This window comes from Lagenorhynchus albirostris, chromosome 14, assembly GCF_949774975.1.
Source record: "Lagenorhynchus albirostris chromosome 14, mLagAlb1.1, whole genome shotgun sequence".
Taxonomy (NCBI): Eukaryota; Metazoa; Chordata; class Mammalia; order Artiodactyla; family Delphinidae; genus Lagenorhynchus; species Lagenorhynchus albirostris.
In genome coordinates this window covers 78,617,828-78,635,337 of record NC_083108.1, presented here as the reverse complement: position 1 = coordinate 78,635,337, position 17,510 = coordinate 78,617,828, and the positions used below count along the sequence as shown (strand labels likewise).

Below are 17,510 nucleotides of genomic sequence, written 5' to 3'. Positions count from 1 at the left end.
TTGGCTGTCTGGATGAATAGCCAGTTTCATGTTCTCAACAGCAGTGACAACGGAAGTGGGAAGAACAGCCAGTGTGTGCCATGTTGAAGGGTGTGTCTACATCTGTGCATTGCCCATGAGCACAGGTGAGATGGGGGCTACCCAGGCCACTTGACTTGTCTGCTGCAGGTCAGAAGAGTCATGCTGGTGCCTGGTTAAGGGGGATTTGAGTGCAAGACATGAGCAAATCCTGCCCAACCTTCATCACCTGTTGCCAGTCTGGCATCCTGTATGTGACCCTCCTCTCTGCAATTCACCATCCCTCTGGGGCTCATAAGGGAGATGTTGAGTCATTCCAGGAATGGGTCCATGGTTAGCTTGAAAAACAGATGAAAAGCCTCTTTCAGTATTAACTGTGGACTCTTTTCTCCCCAGGAGTCCTCTAATGAATCCGTTTCTTCCTCTGGTTCTTGAAGAAGGGGCTGCCCATGGGTAAATCTGCTGGGTAGATGTAAGGATATGGGGGGAGGGATGAGGGTGGGATATTTTAGAACTCCCAGATTTCTACTCTACAGGACTTCACTGGTGTGGGGCTTGCGCTTCAGGGTCATCATCTAACAATGAAGCAGGAAAGGATTAATTACCCCCCCTCCCCAATTCATTGGCTGTAATTCTTTTCTCTCCCAACTGGAATTGCATATTAAGTGTCTCCTGGCAGATGCTACAGACTGAAGTGGTAGAAATGGCTTTTAGAGAAAATGCACGGTTTATAAATCTTTTTCTGAAGAGCTTAAAAAGCAAACTATCCCATCTGCTGTGGAGGAACTAGAAAGAAACAAGGGATGGCTTCAATATTTAAAATTTATATGATCTTCTTAGTTCTTTCACAAATTATGAATGAAATTTGTGAACATGTAAAGCATTCAAATGCTACAGAAACATATGCAGTAAATAGTAAGCTCTTCTCCCAATTCTATTTCCCAAAGATAACAGTGTGGTATGTTTGCTTCTAGATTTTTTTCCCATGAATAATATGAAACGAAAACAACTGACACTTTCTCCTGTTTTCATTATCACTAAGCACATCATGTATCACAGTCATGAGAAAGAAATAGCAATTTGTATCCTGAGATTAAACCAAGAACAACAGGTTAGTCTATCTAGCCCGCATCCCTCTGATATTGAAACCTTGAGTATATCCCCTAAGTCTTGGCAAAGAATTTCATCCTTGCCTTTTGCTATATGGATGCCTAAACACAGGTCACTTCTTTTGTGGATATGTAATCTTTTGAGAAAGATACTGTTCTGCTTTGCTTTTTAATCATGAACAGATTAATGTAAAACTTGGTAACCTTGGCAATTTTGCATTTGTTTCCTTTAAATACTTGTGCTGTGCTTTTTATTTGGCTGGCTGGTCATTTTGAGGCTGGACTTCCTTGTATTTCTTTTCAAATAAAATTTTTTCTTTTCTAGTTGTTTTGGCCTCTGAGTTTTTCTTTGACAAAATGATAGTAACAGATAACATTTATTGAGCATTTATTATGTACCAGACACTGTGTTAAATACTTTTCAAGGGTTATCTCATTAGTCCTCATAACAACCCAGTGAGGCAGATGCTTTGTTTTCATTTTACTGATGGGAAAATTGAGGCACAGAGAAGTTAAAATGATTTGCCCAAAGTCACGTAGCTAGTTTGGTTCTCTCTCTCACTCAGAGTTTTTCATTTTTTCCTTTTCCTCTTAGTTAAAAATGTGAATAGTATTATATACTATATTTGTTCTGAAAGTTGCTTTTTTCCACTTGTTATAGGGTGGGAGGCTTTCCAAGCTAGTGCTTCTGGGTCTATCTCATTCCTGTTTTCTTTCTCCAGTCATGATTTAAAGTATATTGATAAACTCCCTAATATTGCATTATCCTTGATTCTTGGGGAAAATCTTAATTTGTCATGATGCATTTTTGGTGGGTAACTTTTTGTTTTCAAACAACTTCAAACTTTCAGAAAAGTTGCAAGTATAGTTGTCTCATTCTTTTTAATGGGTTTGTAGTAGTCACTTAAATGGTCACACCTCACCAAAAGACATTTCAGTTATTTAAAGTTTGTGGCAGTTACATAATATGCTGCAGTGGACACCCTCATTCATATTTTTTGTACACATTTGAGCCTCTTAGGATGGATTCCTAGGAATGGGATTACAGAGTCAAAGGATAGATGTATTTACATTTGGAGACATAGTCAAATCGCATTGCAAAAAAGCTATATAAATTTATATTCCCACTAACAGTATTTAAGTGTCCTTTCCTCCACAACCTTGCTAACACTGTATATTATCAATCTATTTTAACAGGTGAAAAAGAATCTCTAAATAACATTTCTTGATTAATAATGAAACTAAGTCAAATTCACACTTCCACTCAAATGTCACCTCCTAAGAGAGGCCTTCTCAGATGAGTTTATGTAAAACTCTCCCTGGTGACTAATACAGTGCCTGGAGATCAGTAAATACTTGTTGAATTAACAAATATATGTATGGATGTTTATTTGTCAAATGTATTTCTTCTTGATGAATTTTATACTTGTATCTTTTGTCTAGTTTTCTATTGGTTTGTCTTCTTATTGATTTGCAGGAACTTTTTATATATTATAGATCAGCAGTGTAAAAAAGAAATATAATGGGGGCCACATATGTAATTTAAAATTTGCTGGTAGCCACATTAAAAAGGCAAACTTGGGCTTCCCTGGTGGTGCAGTGGTTGAGAGTCCGCCTGCCAATGCAGGGGACACGGGTTTGTGCCCCGGTCCGGGAAGATCCCACATGCTGTGGAGCGGCTGGGTCCGTGAGCCATGGCCGCTGAGCCTGAGCGTTCGGAGCCTGTGCTCTGCAACAGGAGAGGCCACAACAGTGAGAGGCCCGCGTACCGCAAAAAAAAAAAAAAAAAGACAAACTTAACTTTAATAATATATATTTTATTTAACCCAACACGCCAAACTATTATCATTAAAAACTACGGCACTATTTCAAATACTCAATAGTCACATGGCTAGTGGCAACTCTATGAATAGCACAGAAGATAATATACATTAATCTGTTAGGTGTGCTGCAAAATTTTCTCCCAGTTTCTCCTGTTCTATTGTCTTTTTCCCTAAATTATAACTTTTATTTATTTTTTAAACATATATTTTTAATTAATTATTTATTTTTTGTTTATTTTTGGCTGTGTTGGGTCTTCGTTGCTGCACACGGGCTTCCTCTAGTTGCAGCGAGCAGGGGCCACTCTTCGCTGCAGTGGGCGGCCGTCTCATTGCAAGGGCCTCTCTTGTTGTGGAGCATGGGCTCTAGTCATGAGGGCTTCAGTAGTTGTGGCACACTGGCTCAGTAGCTGTGGCACACCGGCTCAGTAGTTGTGGCACATGGGTTCTAGAGTGCAGGCTCAGTAGTTGTGGTGCACGGGCTTAGCTGCACCGTGACATGTGGGATCTTCCCAGACCAGGGCTTGAACCCGTGTCCCCTGCATCGGCAGGTGGATTCTTAACCACTGCGCCACCAGGGAAGTCTCATAACTTTTATTTTGATGTAGTTTAAGTTTCACAAAAAGTTACAAAGATAATACCAAGAGTTCCCATGTACCTTCCACCAAGCTTCCCCTAATGATGATATATATATATATACTTTTTAAAAATAAATTTATTTATTTATTTTTGGCTGCATTGGGTCTTCTTTGCTGCATGCGGGCTTTCTCTAGTTGCAGCAAGCTGGGGCTACTCTTCGTTGCGGTGCGCGGGTTTCTCATTGCGGTGGCTTCTCTTGTGGAGCACAGGCTCTAGGCGTGCGGGCTTCAGTAGTTATGGCACATGGACTCAGTAGTTGTGGCTCGAGGGCTCTAGAGAGCACGGTCAGTAGTTGTGGTGCATGGGCTTAGTTGCTCCTCAGCATGTGGGATCTTCCCAGACAAGGGTTCGAACCCATGTCCCCTGCATTGGCAGGTGGATTCTTAACCGTTGTGCCACTGGGGAAGTCCCCAATGATAATATTTTAAGTAACCATACTACTTGGTCAAAACCAGGAAATTGACATTGGTATGATATTATTAACTCAGTTATAGACCTTATTCAGATTTCACCAGTTTTGACATGTACTCCTTTTTTTTTTTTTTTTTTTTTGGTGCGTGTATTGTTCTATGAAATTTTGTCCCATGTGGATTGGAGTGACCATCACCACAAAGAAATTCTCTCATGGAAGGTGTGGAGAAAAGGGAATCCTCCTGCATTGTTGGTGGAAATGTAAGTTGGTATAGCCACTATGGAAAACAGTATGGAAGTTCCTCAGAAAACTAAAAATGGAATTACCATATGGTCTAGCAATCCCACTCCTGGGTATATATCCAGACAAAACTATAATTCCAAAAAGATACATGCACCACCCCTATATTCATAGCAGCAGCACTATTCACAACAGCCAAGACATAGAAACAACCTAAATGTCCATCAACAGATGAATGGATAAAGAAGATGTGGCAAACACACAGACAGACAGACAGACAGACACACACACACACACACACAATGGAATATTACTCAGCCATAAGAACAAAATAATGCCATTTGCAGCAACATGGATGGTCCTAGAGAATATCATACTAAGCGAAGTAAGTCAGAAAGAGAAAGACAAATACTATATGATATCACTTATATGTGTTATCTAAAATATGACACAAATGAACCTATCTATGAAGTAGAAACAGACTCACAGACATAGAGAACAGACTGTGGTTGCAAAGGGGGAAGGGGTTTGGAGAGGGATGGAGTGAGAGGTTGGGGTTAGCAGATGTGAGCTATTATACATAGAATGGATAAACAACAAGGTCCTACTGTATAGAACAGGGAACTATATTCAATATCCCATGATAAACCATAATGGAAAAGAACATAAAAAAGAATGTATATATATGTATGTGTGTGTATATATATATATATATATATATACATAACTGAATCACTTTGCTGTACAGCAGAAATTAACACAACATTCTAAATCAACTATACTTGAACTAAAAAGAAGAAATTCTCTCATGTTACTGTTTGTAAGTCACACCCTCTCTCCATGTCCATGTTCATTGTCTTTTAACTTAGATTTGTGGCATTTGGATATTGCCCAGAGTTCCTTTCCAAGCTGTGAGACTTCCTCATAATTTCATAAACCGATGACCCTTATTTTAAGGTGCTAGATAGCAATTCGCTGTCTCTGTTCACCCTGCAAAGTATGTTAGAAAGAACCTATAGAGGGACTTCCCTGGTGGTGCAGTTGTTAAGAATCCACCTGCCAATGCAGGGGACAAGGGTTTGAGCCCTGGTCGGGGAAGATCCTACATGCCGCGGAGCAGCTAGGCCCATGCGCCACAACTACTGAGCCTGCGCTCTAGAGCCCAGAACCACAACTATGGGCCTGGGGCCTGTGCTCCGCAACAGGAGAAGCCACCGCAATGAGAAGCCACCGCAGTAAGAAGCCCGCGCACTGCAAGGAAGAGTGGCCCCTGCTCGCTGCAACTAGAGAAAGCCCGCGCACAGCAACGAAGACCCAACACAGCCAAAAAATAAATAAATAAATTTATTTTTTTAAAGAAAATGAAGGACCTTTAGATTCTTTCCGGTTTTTATCTTCCACTGCGAGTCAAATGAACGTTTCTCAGCATGTTGAACAAATGGGCTGTCCTCACACATTTTACAAGGTGCTCGAGTCCCCAGTGGTGCCTTTTCCCTTTTCTGTGAGCCTGGGCTTGTGCTGGCAAAATATAAGTCATTACAAAACCTAAAAAGAGCTTCCAGGTCTTGGTCAGCTGCCTCGAGCCAGCAAAGGTCACACTTGGACAGAAAAGTGGACAAGTTCCTTTCTCCTGTAGTAAATACTAGTGACGTCATGCTCACTGCGTCTAGTAATTTCAAGCTTATTTACACGTCCCTTCCCTGGATGGACACATGATATGCAAATACCCTGGCAGGAAAGTTGTTCAGGAGCCAGAAATGAGGGAGACTGTCTCTATGCCCAATCTCAGGAAGACTGCAGCGGGGACCAGCAAGACTGTGTTGTGAGGCCATGCAGCCAAGCCTCCTGGCTACCTGTCAGAATGTACAGGTAACTTCCGGCATCCACACTTCCAAGGAGACACCCAGAATAACCCCGTAAATTGTGGTAACTGGAGTTGAACACCAATGGGTCCAGTGTTCTGGGAATTTGTGGCACTTTACATCAATGATACAGCTGCTCTCTTGTCCTGAGCCAGGAAAATACGGAAAGTACTTTGTCTATTCTCTCTGGTCTTTACAGCAGAACTCCTGCTGCATTCCACACGATGATACCAGCTGAGACAGCATCACCTATGGGGTGGCTGTCAGGTGAAGATTTGCACTGAAACTCTCTCAAATTACACTTTTTAGATTCCCTATATTGGTGGCTGTACCTTAGAATTGCCTATGGTCCCAAAAATGCCCATAAAAATTCCTGTGCCCAAGCTCCATCCCAGATCAACTGAATTAGGATCTCTGGGGATAGGACTCCAGAATCAGTATTTTTTGGAAAGCTTCTCGGGTCATTGTGAGAAGAGTTGAGAACCACTATCCTGATGGACAGTCATTCATTCATTCATTCATTCACTGAAAAGCTACTTATTAAGCGCCAGCTATGTGCCAGGCACTGTTCCCTGCCCTCATGGAGCTTACATTCTGGTAAAGACTGAAAATAAATACTCAAACATGCAAATAAACAAGATTACAGAATATTAGTAAGGTAAGAAAAATGGGGTGGTGGGAGGAAGGGAGGGAGAGAGAGAGAGAGAGGAAGGAACATGAGATGAGGCTGGAGGTGAAACCAGGGGCTATGATAGTTACAATAATGAATTATCATGCTAAAATAATAGATAATATTTATGGAGTGCTTATCCTCTAGCGTGCAGGCTCAGTAGTTGTGGTGCACGGGCTTAGCTGCACCATGGCATGTGGGATCTTCCCAGACCAGGGGTTGAACCCGTGTCCCCTGCATTGGCAGGTGGATTCTTAACCATCGTGCCACTGGGGAAGTCCCCAATGCTAATATTTTAAGTAACCATAGATTAGTACAGGCCAGGTCCTGACCTAATCACTTTATGTGCATCATATAATTGCACCTTCACAGTAACCTCATGGGAGCAAGACGTTTTATCCTCCATTTTACAGATGAGAACACTGAGACTCAGAGAGAGGGAAGCAAATAATGTTTCTGTTGTCAAAGGCAACTTGCTAAGGGGCTACAAACTTAAGCAAAAGACAGTAAATTCACTGACAAAGCCCTTACAATAACTACTTCATTATGTCCCCCAAAACCCAAGAGCTAGATTTAATGCATTATTGATAACCCAGCACCAGAGAGCTGACTTGATTCTAATAAAAATTTGGCCACTGATTAAAAAACTGGGGCAAATATATCTCTCATCTGAGCTACTGATCTCTCTGACAAAAACTCATTCATTTTCTTTTTTTTTTTCTAACACCAAACGTGCTCAGAATTTCCACGTTCACCCTCAAATAAAACTAGCCCCCAAACACCAAATAATAACAATGGAAGACATTGTCAGTTATTTTTTATTTTGGCTTCCTGGTCATTATGGATTCAGTAAATTAATGCACGTAGGTGCTTAGACCAGTGGTTGGGAAATAATACCAATAAGTATGAGCTATTATATTGATATTATTATGTCATATGCCAACTGAGGAAGATGAAAACAAATGAGCTATTAAATATACTTTGGTAGAGTCCACATCCCCTTGCCCAGTTGCTCTCCTTCATGATTTTTCCCAGTGTTAAGAAAAAAAGACCTCAGTAAAAATCAAGAGTTCCACCATTAAGTCCCCTTCCTCCTTGGTAAGGCACAGAAGGTGCATTTCTGTCACTTGGGACAGGTAGCAGAGTGATGCCTTAGCAGTCAGTGACACCTTAGTGGAAAGTGGCTTTTCTGGAAAGCTCCTGATATCTGATAGCATGTGAGGGGATGGGACTGGAAGCTCTGAGTGGCCTCCCATCGTTGGCTCCCCTTGCCCCTGGGGAGAGACTCATATTCTCATTCTCAACTGTGGCCTTCCAAGCCCTCCAAGGCCTGGCCCGTGGCATGCTTCTCCAGCCTCTTCTGGAGCTCTCCTCCCTGCTCACCCCCTACCTCCTTCCTGGCCCTGGTCCTCGTCTGGGTTATTTCCTCTGCTTGGAGCTCTCTTCCCTGTCCGTCCCATGTGGCCAATGTCTGCTCATTCTTCCTGTCTCAGCTTACAGGTCAACTTCCTCAGGGCAGCCTTCTCAGGTCACCCCATCCTAAGTAGGTCCCTTGATCTAGGCTCTGACTCAGCCCTGGTCTGTTTCCTTCTGGAAAAGCACAATCAAAATGGAGCTGGTATTGCTAAGAGAGCTCTCCAGGCCGCTAAGAAAGTGTGGCTTATGCACATCTCAGCCTGGATGGAATCTGAACTTTGACCACTTATGTCTTTTTTTTTTTTAACAGTCATGCATTTTATTTAATCTTTCTACCTCCTTTGCATTTGAATTATTTCATAATATTACTTGTTTAACCATATCCAGGTCAATTATCATTCTTCTGAGAACAAAGACATAATCAACATAAACAACGCATAATTTCCTATTCTTAATGTTGTTTGCTAATATAATACCTTTTCTCAAAGAAGGTGATATTTTTTTAACATCTTTATTGGAGTATAATTGCTTTACAATGGTGTGTTAGTTTCTGCTTTACAACAAAGTAAATCAGTTATACATATACATATGTTCCCATATGTCTTCCCTCTTGCGTCTCCCTCCCTCCCACCCTCCCTAACCCACCCCTCTAGGTGGTCACAAAGCACCCAGCTGATGTCCCTGTGCTCTGCGGCTGCTTCTCACTAGCTATCAGTTTCTTTACATTTGGTGCTGTATATATGTCCATGCCACTCTCTCACTCTGTCCCAGTTTACCCTTCCCCCTCCCCATATCCTCAAGTCCATTCTCTAGTAGGTCTGCGTCTTTATTCTCATCTTGCCCCTAGGTTCTTCATGACCTTTTTTTTTTTTTTAGATTCCATATATATGTGTCAGCATACGGTATTTGTTTTTCTCTTTCTAACTTACTTCACTCTGTATGACAGACTCTAGGTCCATCCACCTCACTACAAATAACTCAATTTCATTTCTTTTTATGGCTGAGTAATATTCCATTGTATATATGTGCCACATCTTCTTTATCCATTCATCTGTTGATGGACACTTAGGTTGCTTCCATGTCCTGGCTATTGTAAACAGAGCTGCAATGAACATTGTGGTACATGACTCCTTTTGAATTATGGTCGCAAAGAAGGTGATTTTTAAAAAAAAATTTTTTTTTAAATTTTTATTGGAGTAGAGTTGATTTACAATATTGTGTTAGTTTCAGGTGTACAGCACAGTGAATCAGTTATACATATACATATATCCACTCTTCTTTAGATTCAACCACTTACGTCTTAATGTAGCGTCCAGAACATCTGCCTGCTGTTCCAGAAACTCCAGATACTTATCAGACACTTACCCTAAAATAACTCATGTCAGTGCATCCCTTCAGGACAAGCTATTTCCTTTCTTGAGTCAGAATCAATCATAATTCCTGCCAGACAGCTTTAACAGCCTTGTGGCTTTTGCCTTTATAAGTCCCTGACTCTTTCTCTTCCCTGGAACATTCTTTCAGTTTCATCTGAATCTATGTCTCCTGAATTGCAATTCCTAACATCCCAATGAACTCTTTTCTTATTTGCAGGCTTCTGCGTTTTCTTGGTCAACAGCTCTTGGTGTGACTCACGGTTATTGACTCTGTTGCTTATTGACCTGAGTGTGTGTTACTGTGAGCTCCATGAGGGCAGACACCACGTCTCTCTTTACTCAGCACTCCATTTCTAGTCCCTAATGGAGGGCACTTAGGGTTCCTTTAATTCCCTTATATGAGGTCAGAAAACCAAACAAATCCACAAGCAAAGCAGACAGACCCCAAAACAAAACCATCGACCAGCATAACTTTCTGACCAACCAAGACGACCTGTTATTTTGGTACTGGCAGAACAAAGGGTAAACTGAGTCACCTAACTTTCTGTGTCAGAGTTCCGAAGGGTAGGCTTCTGCCTTAGAATGGCAGACACGGGTTTGCTGTCTGAATGACCAGAAGAAAGAGTTTTGGGCTCGAGGTCAAGCACTCATGAAGGAATTTTAGTTCTTTAGCCTTCACTTTATAGGCCAAAGTCACTGGCGATTTTTCACTTAAATGGAACCTCCCCTCCCAACATTTGTATGTGTGTATGTGAATTGTGCTCTGCCCAATTTTATTACAGACGTTATACAATAGATATATGGATCCTTAATATGGTAGCAGCTGAACCTAAAGGAGAATAAAGCCTTGGAGGGATGGATCTGAACCTCAGTTTTCCTCACTTGCAAAATGGGGATAATAGTACCTACAACACAGGTTGGTGGTGAGACTTAACTGAGATGAGTATAAAAGGGCCCAGCATTATCTCGCGTAATTCTGAAAACAATGCAAAGAGGTCTGCGTTAACATTCCTGTTGTAGAGGTGGGAAAACCTAGACCCAGAGAAATTAGGTGAAGGGACAGAGCTGGGACCTGAACCCAGGAGTTGAGCACAGAGCCTGATCCCTCACAGTGTCTGCCTTTGAATCTACTGCCAGCCTAGTGTTCACATCGCAAGGCAAAGGAGAGAAAGGCTACAGGCGAAAAAGGAAGGGTTTCGCTAAAAACTTTGCAACACGCAGACAGTTCCCTCCAACAAGGGTCACAAAGCAAGTGAAAGAAACAAGGCCCAGACCACCCACTAAAAGAAGAGAAAATATGTGCAAGTTAGATATCTGATAAGGGACTTGTATCCAGAATATATAAAGAACTCTTACAACTTAACAATAAAAAGACAAACAATTAAAAATGGGCAAAGAATCTGAATAAACATTTCTCCAGATAAGATATACAAACAGCCGATAAGCACATGAAAAGATTCTCAATCTCATCAATCATCAGGGAAATGCAAATCTAAACCACAACAAGATACCTTCTAGGTTGGCTAGAATAACGAAGACAGGCGATGCCAAGTATTACTGAGGATGTGGAGAAACTGGAAGCTTCATACATTGCTGGTGGGAATGTAAAATGGTGCAGCTGCTTTCAGAAAAAAAAGCAACTGACAGTTCCTCAAAAAGTTAAACAGAGAGTTACTCTATGACCTGACAATTCCACTCCTAGGTATATACCCAAGAAAATGGAAAGCGTATGTTCACACAAAAGTTGTACACGAGTATTCACAGCAGCATTATTTATAACAGCCCCCCAAATGGAATACTCAAATGTCCTTGTTTCTTTTAAAATTTACTAGCCCAAGCCCAAACCCTGTTCAGATTCTTTACTGACTGAATACCCAAAACCTAAGTTTGTCCTGTCGCTTCTTCACAAATTTATTGTTTCTTTGTCTGAAAGGTATAAAAGCTGCCTACCTTGGCCACTTCTTTGGTCCCATTTCTAGAGAACTCTGTGTGCACAAATTAAAATTTGTTTCTTTTTCTCCTGTTAATCTGTCTTGTGTCAATTTTATTATTAGTCCTGCCACAAGAACTCAAGAGGGGTAGAGGGGGAAAATTTCCCCTCCCTGACAAAGCCAAACATGAAAGATCACATGATGTATGATTCTATTTATATGAAATATCCACAATAACTAAATTCAGAGAGACAGAAAATAGATTAGTGCTTGCCAGGATCTGGGAGCACAAGGGGATGGGGAGTGACTGCTAACGGGAATGGGATTTATTTTAGGGGTGGTAAAAATTTATTGGAATTAAACAGTGGTGATGATTGCACAACCTCGTGAATATACTGATACCAAAACCCACTAAGTTGTACACTGCTTTGTTTTTAAAGAAACAAGACCAAGTGACAGAGCTTTTGCACAGTGAGGGCTCCAGTGGCTCAATGATGGAGCCCAAGGAAACTGGCAGGATCTGGCAAGAGATGGTGGCAGGGCTTAGAATCAGCATGGGGGTGCCTGGCGGTTACCCCAGAGCCCACCGGAAGCAGCAGCCAGGCCTGCATGTGTTAATGGCAGATTAGACTTCTGTGTGAGCATGTGAGAAACATCTCCTAGAAATATGGAAAGAAATTCTGTGGGGAGTTGATTTAGCAGGGAGGGATAAAAACCAGTGAATCCTGGGCTATTGTGTAGAAATGTAAGCCCCATTTAAATGCACAGGTCATTAATGCCTAGGGAAACTGGGATCCAGACAAAAACAGATCGAGCTTCAGTGACCAAATTAACTTTGAGTAATTGTTCTAATTTGGAATGACGGTCGAAGTAAGAGTAAACCAAGAATTGATGCTAAATCTGGGAGCAGGCTGGCTTGAGACCAAAGCAAAGTAATGGTCTGTTAAGAGCTCTTGTGTGACATCCCACTGGATAACAGAGCCCTACCTTTCTTTTTTTCTTTTTGCGGTACGCGGGCCTCTCACTGCTGTGGCCTCTCCCGTTGCAGAGCACAGGCTCCGAACGCGCATGCTCAGCGGCCATGGCTCACGGGCCCAGCCGCTCCGTGGCGTGTGGGATCTTCCCGGACCGGGGCACGAACCCGTGTCCCCTGCATCGGCAGGCGGACTCTCAACCACTGCACCACCAGGGAAGCCCCCTACCTTTCTATTTTGTGGCCTATTCTGGGATTCCTTCCTGGGGGAGTTAAATCCATTTTAAGTGGATGACATAGATGTCATAGCACATGTCCCTGGAACACACAAAGCTTATTCCACCCCAGGGCCTTTGCCCCTCCTGGCTCTGTCCAGGTCTTTCCATGGCTGGCTAGTTCTTATCCTTTAGTCTTTGCCCATCACCCTTTCTAAAGTAGGTTTTCTTCACCACCTGCCCTCACTAATCCTTCTCTCATACTTCCCTGTTTATTCTCTTCACAGCGCTTATCACTCTGAAACGATCTCGTTTATGTGCTAACTTGCGTATGGTCTGTCTTGCCCGACTCGTATGTAAGTTGCCAAAGAGCTGAGACTTTGTCCCACTCGACAAGCAGGGGAAGGCGGTGGTTGTCCTGTGCTGCCCATGGAGGATTGGGTAATTCTGCCCAATTTGGGGGCAGAGTAGATCCCCTTGGTTGTGAGTCTGACGCCACATGCTCCAAACACCTCCTCTGTTTTAGTTCCTGTGTTTTATTTCTTAAGTGATTCAGAATTCTTGAGGGGAAGCAGTGTTTAATTTGCTGACCTAACATGCAGACTGCTTTTAGTCACGAGAACCTGTTAGCTCACAGATGTCCAGAGTGTCAGCTGTATTTATCCACCTGGTCGCCACGGTGTCTGGCACATAGTAAGTGTACAAAACTGTTGAATGAATGAATGTGTGAGAATCCCCGTTCCCTGCTTTCTACCCTTGAGAAGTGTCAGCTGAAAATTTCCCAGGTCCTGTGCCACCTTCTCTAAGGGAACTGAGCACACTCAAGTGATGCTTCTTTGTGTTGACTTAAATCTCTCCTCCCTCATCTGAATTCCTTCTCCCAGCTTTTCTCTTTGAACTTCAGAGCTAACTGCCACGCAATCGGCTTCCTACCATGGTGGCAGGGGTGAGGAACGGCCATAAATGGAAGAGAAGCCTGGCGACCCAGGCTTTCTCTGTCTTTGGCAATGCAGATGCCTGTTTGCCACATCCTGCCTCCTTTGTTTTCCTTCTCATTGATAACGGGTCTTGGACTTTGCCACAATCAAGCACAGATGTGGAAGAGATTTTTTGGGGGGGTTCATGGGATGTCTGACATGATGGAGACATCCTCTCTGGTGTCTGCCATTTCCTTCTGTTGGTAGCTCCTTACTGAGGAGATAGTGTGGCTCAAGGGAAAATATTATGAACCACGTGTCCTTCAAAAGCACAAAGAACTCATCTCAGGAGCATCAGGGGCCTTCTAAGTGGGTGAGAGACAGAACAAACAAATGGGCTTAACTATGGAAAGCAGTATGGAGGTTCTTGAAAAAAATTAAAAATAGAACTACCACATGATATAGCAATTCCACCCATGCGTATATATTCAAAGGAAATGAAAACAGGATCTTGAAGAGATATCTGCACTCCCATGTTTATTGCAGCATTATTTACAAAAGCCAAGATATGGAAGCAACCTAAGGGATCATCAATAGGTGAGTGGATAAAGATGTGGTATATACACACACATACAATGGAATACTATACAGCCATGAGAAAGAAGGAAATCCTGCAACAACATGGATGGACCTTGAGGACATTAGGCTAAGTGAGATAAGTCAGACAGAGAAAGACAAATACTGTATGATATCCCTTATATGTGGAATCTAAAAAAGCCAAAGTCACAAAAACAGAGAGTAGGGCGGTGGTTACTAGGGGCTGGAAGCTGGGGACCTGGGGAGATGTTAAGTGTACAGATTTGCAACTAGTAGATAAATAAGTCCTGGGGATCTAATCACAGTATTGTGATTATAGACAATACTGTATTATAAACATCAAACTTCTAAATATCAAAGAGACTAGGTCTTAATTATTCCCACCATGAAAAAAGAAAAGATAATGATGTGACATAATATAGGTGTTAGCTAATGCTATGATGGCAATCGTATTGCAATACATAAATGTATCATATCAATATGTTATACATGTCAAACTTACACAAAATTACATGCCAATTATATCTCAATTTAAAAAAAAAGTGGGCTTATATTAGTGGAGGTGAGTTTCTGCTTAGGTAAAACCCCAGTAAAATCAGACCCAAAACAACAAAACTGCTATTTTCTAACCATTTCCTTTGGGCAGAAACTGTGCTAAGCTGTGCTTTCTCTATCCTTAGAGATTTTCAAGACTAGAACAAAACATCAGAATAAAATAGCCTTTGTCTTGACTGAGCTACAGAGCTGACCATTTCAGCTTGATAAGAACGTATGGGGCTTCCCTGGTGGCGCAGTGGTTGAGAATCTGCCTGCCGATGCAGGGGACACGGGTTCGAGCCCTGGTCTGGGAAGATCCCACATGCCGCGGAGCAACTAGGCCCGTGAGCCACAACTACTGAGCCTGCGCGTCTAGAGCCTGTGCTCCGCAACAAGAGAGGCCACGATAGTGAGAGGCCCACGCACCGCGATGAAGAGTGGTCCCCGCTTGCCGCAACTGGAGAAAGCCCTCGCACAGGAACGAAGACCCAACACGGCCAAAAATAGATAAATAAACAAACCAATGAACCGACATTAAAAAAAAAGAATGTATGATGTAGAAGTAGCCCCACCCTTCAAGGTGGAGAAGGATTCACTTATCTACCACCACCCCCTCTTCCTTCTTGCTGAAGATTTTTATTGTCTTTAGAAAAATCCTTATTTCTGACTAGAAATGAAGTCTAAACATTTATTATAGAAAAATTGGAAAATAGTAAAAACTTATAGTAAAATCTGAAGTTATAATAGCCAAGATTTACCAAGTACTTTGCATATATTATCCTATTGCATTCACAGGGCAACCCCTTGGAGGTAGGTGATATATCTTTTTTTAAATAAATAAATTTATTTATTTTTGGCTGCATTGGGTCTTCGCTGCTGCGTGCGGGCTTTCTCTAGTTGCAGCGAGCAGGGGCTACTCTTCATTGCGGTGCACAGGCTTCTCATTGCAGTGGCTTCTCTTGTTGCCGAGCATGGGCTCTAGGTGCGTGGGCTTCAGTAGTTGCAGCACGTGGGCTCAGTAGTTGTGGCTCGTGGGCTCTAGAGCGCAGGCTCAGTAGTTGTGGTGCACGGGCTTAGTTGCTCTGCGGCATGTGGGATCTTCTCGGACCAGGGCTCGAACCCATGTCCCCTGCATTGGCAGGAGGATTCTTAACCACCGCACCACCAGGGAAGTCTGGAGGTAGGTAATATTGTTTCCAATTTACAGATGAGGAAACTGAGGCTCGGAGGTTAATTAGCTTCATCAATGTCACATGACAGCAAGCAGGGAGCCAGGAATCAAACCCTGGTGGACCTGATAATAGCATTTGTGCCCTTAACCTTTACAGTTATAACACTGTCCATATTCCTGCCACTTAGAATCATTGTAGACATTTTGGAATGCTTTCCAGACTTTTCCCCCCATGCATGTTCATGTGTGTGTGTGCATATAGGTGTGTGGATACTTTTAATTGACAGAATGTATAAGAACATGTGATCTTACTGCATATACAACTTTATATTGTCTTTTTTCCCCTACTTGATCTTTTACTTTAAACATTCCCCTGCATCATAAAAATTCCTCAAAAGCATGATTCTAACAGTTATAAAATATTCTATGTTCTAAATGTATGTATTATAATTTAGTCAATCTCTTCTGTTGGAATCAATCTTTATCTCCATCTTTAATCTTTCACATTTAAACCACAACAATGACAGACATCAATTAAGCAGTTACTCTGAGCCAGGCACCATGATTCATGTATATTAACTCACTTCATAATTCATTTCATAACTAATGCTGGGACGAACATGTAATATGTAACGTTATGCCTCTTCATTTAGTTAATTTTTTTAACATCTTTATTGGGGTATAATTGCTTTACAATGGTGTGTTAGTTTCTGCTTTATAACAAAATGAATCAGTTATACATATACATATGTTCCCATATGTCTTCCCTCTTGTGTCTCCCTCCCTCCCACCCTCCCTATCCCACCCCTCCAGGCTGTCACAAAGCACCGAGCCAATATCCCTGTGGCATGCGGCTGCTTCCCACTAGCTATCTACCTTACGTTTGTTAGTGTGTATATGTCCATGACTCTCTCTCGCCCTGTCACAGCTCACTCTTGGTGAAGCTTTCTTTGTATAGATCTTGCTTGTTTCCTAGGTTTATTTCTGGTATTTAAATTTTTTATTTGCTATTGTGACTTTGCCAGTATTTTGATCTATCGAGTTCCCAATACTGAATTCCTAATTTCAGAACATGTTCCCTTTGCTTCAAAACACCTATTCTCTCTTTCAAAACCATGCTCATCTTTATCATCCCTTTATCTCTCGTAGATATTTGCCTAATGGGAAGTAAGTAAGGTTTTCTCTCTGTCTGTGTATGTGTCTCTCTCTCTGCCTGTGTTTCTCTCTCGCACACACACACTCACTCACACACCTGTGCAAATTTACATCCATGTCTGAACATAGTCGGAGATACTTCTGTCCAGGTGTAAGAACTCTCTTTATATAGATCAATATTGTCTTAGATCCCAAACTCCCAGATAGCAGGTTCCATCAAAATAGCCTGATGGGGCTTCCCTGGTGGCGCAGTGGTTGAGAGTCCGCCTGCCGATGCAGGGGACATGGGTTCGTGCCCCGGTCCGGGAAGATCCCACATGCCGCGGAGCGGCTGGGCCCATGAGCCATGGGCGCTGAGCCTGCGCGTCCAGAGCCTGTGCTCCGCAACGGGAGAGGCCACGACAGTGAGAGGCCCGCGTACCGCAAAAAAAAAAAAAAAAATAGCCTGATGGATG

General features: G+C 42.3%; 1 protein-coding gene across 2 annotated transcripts in view; it reads right to left on the bottom strand.

The window, feature by feature from the left end:
• Positions 1-17,510, bottom strand: part of TMEM233 (transmembrane protein 233) — a 40,176-nt gene that overhangs the window by 12,059 nt on the left and 10,607 nt on the right. The window lies entirely within an intron of this gene.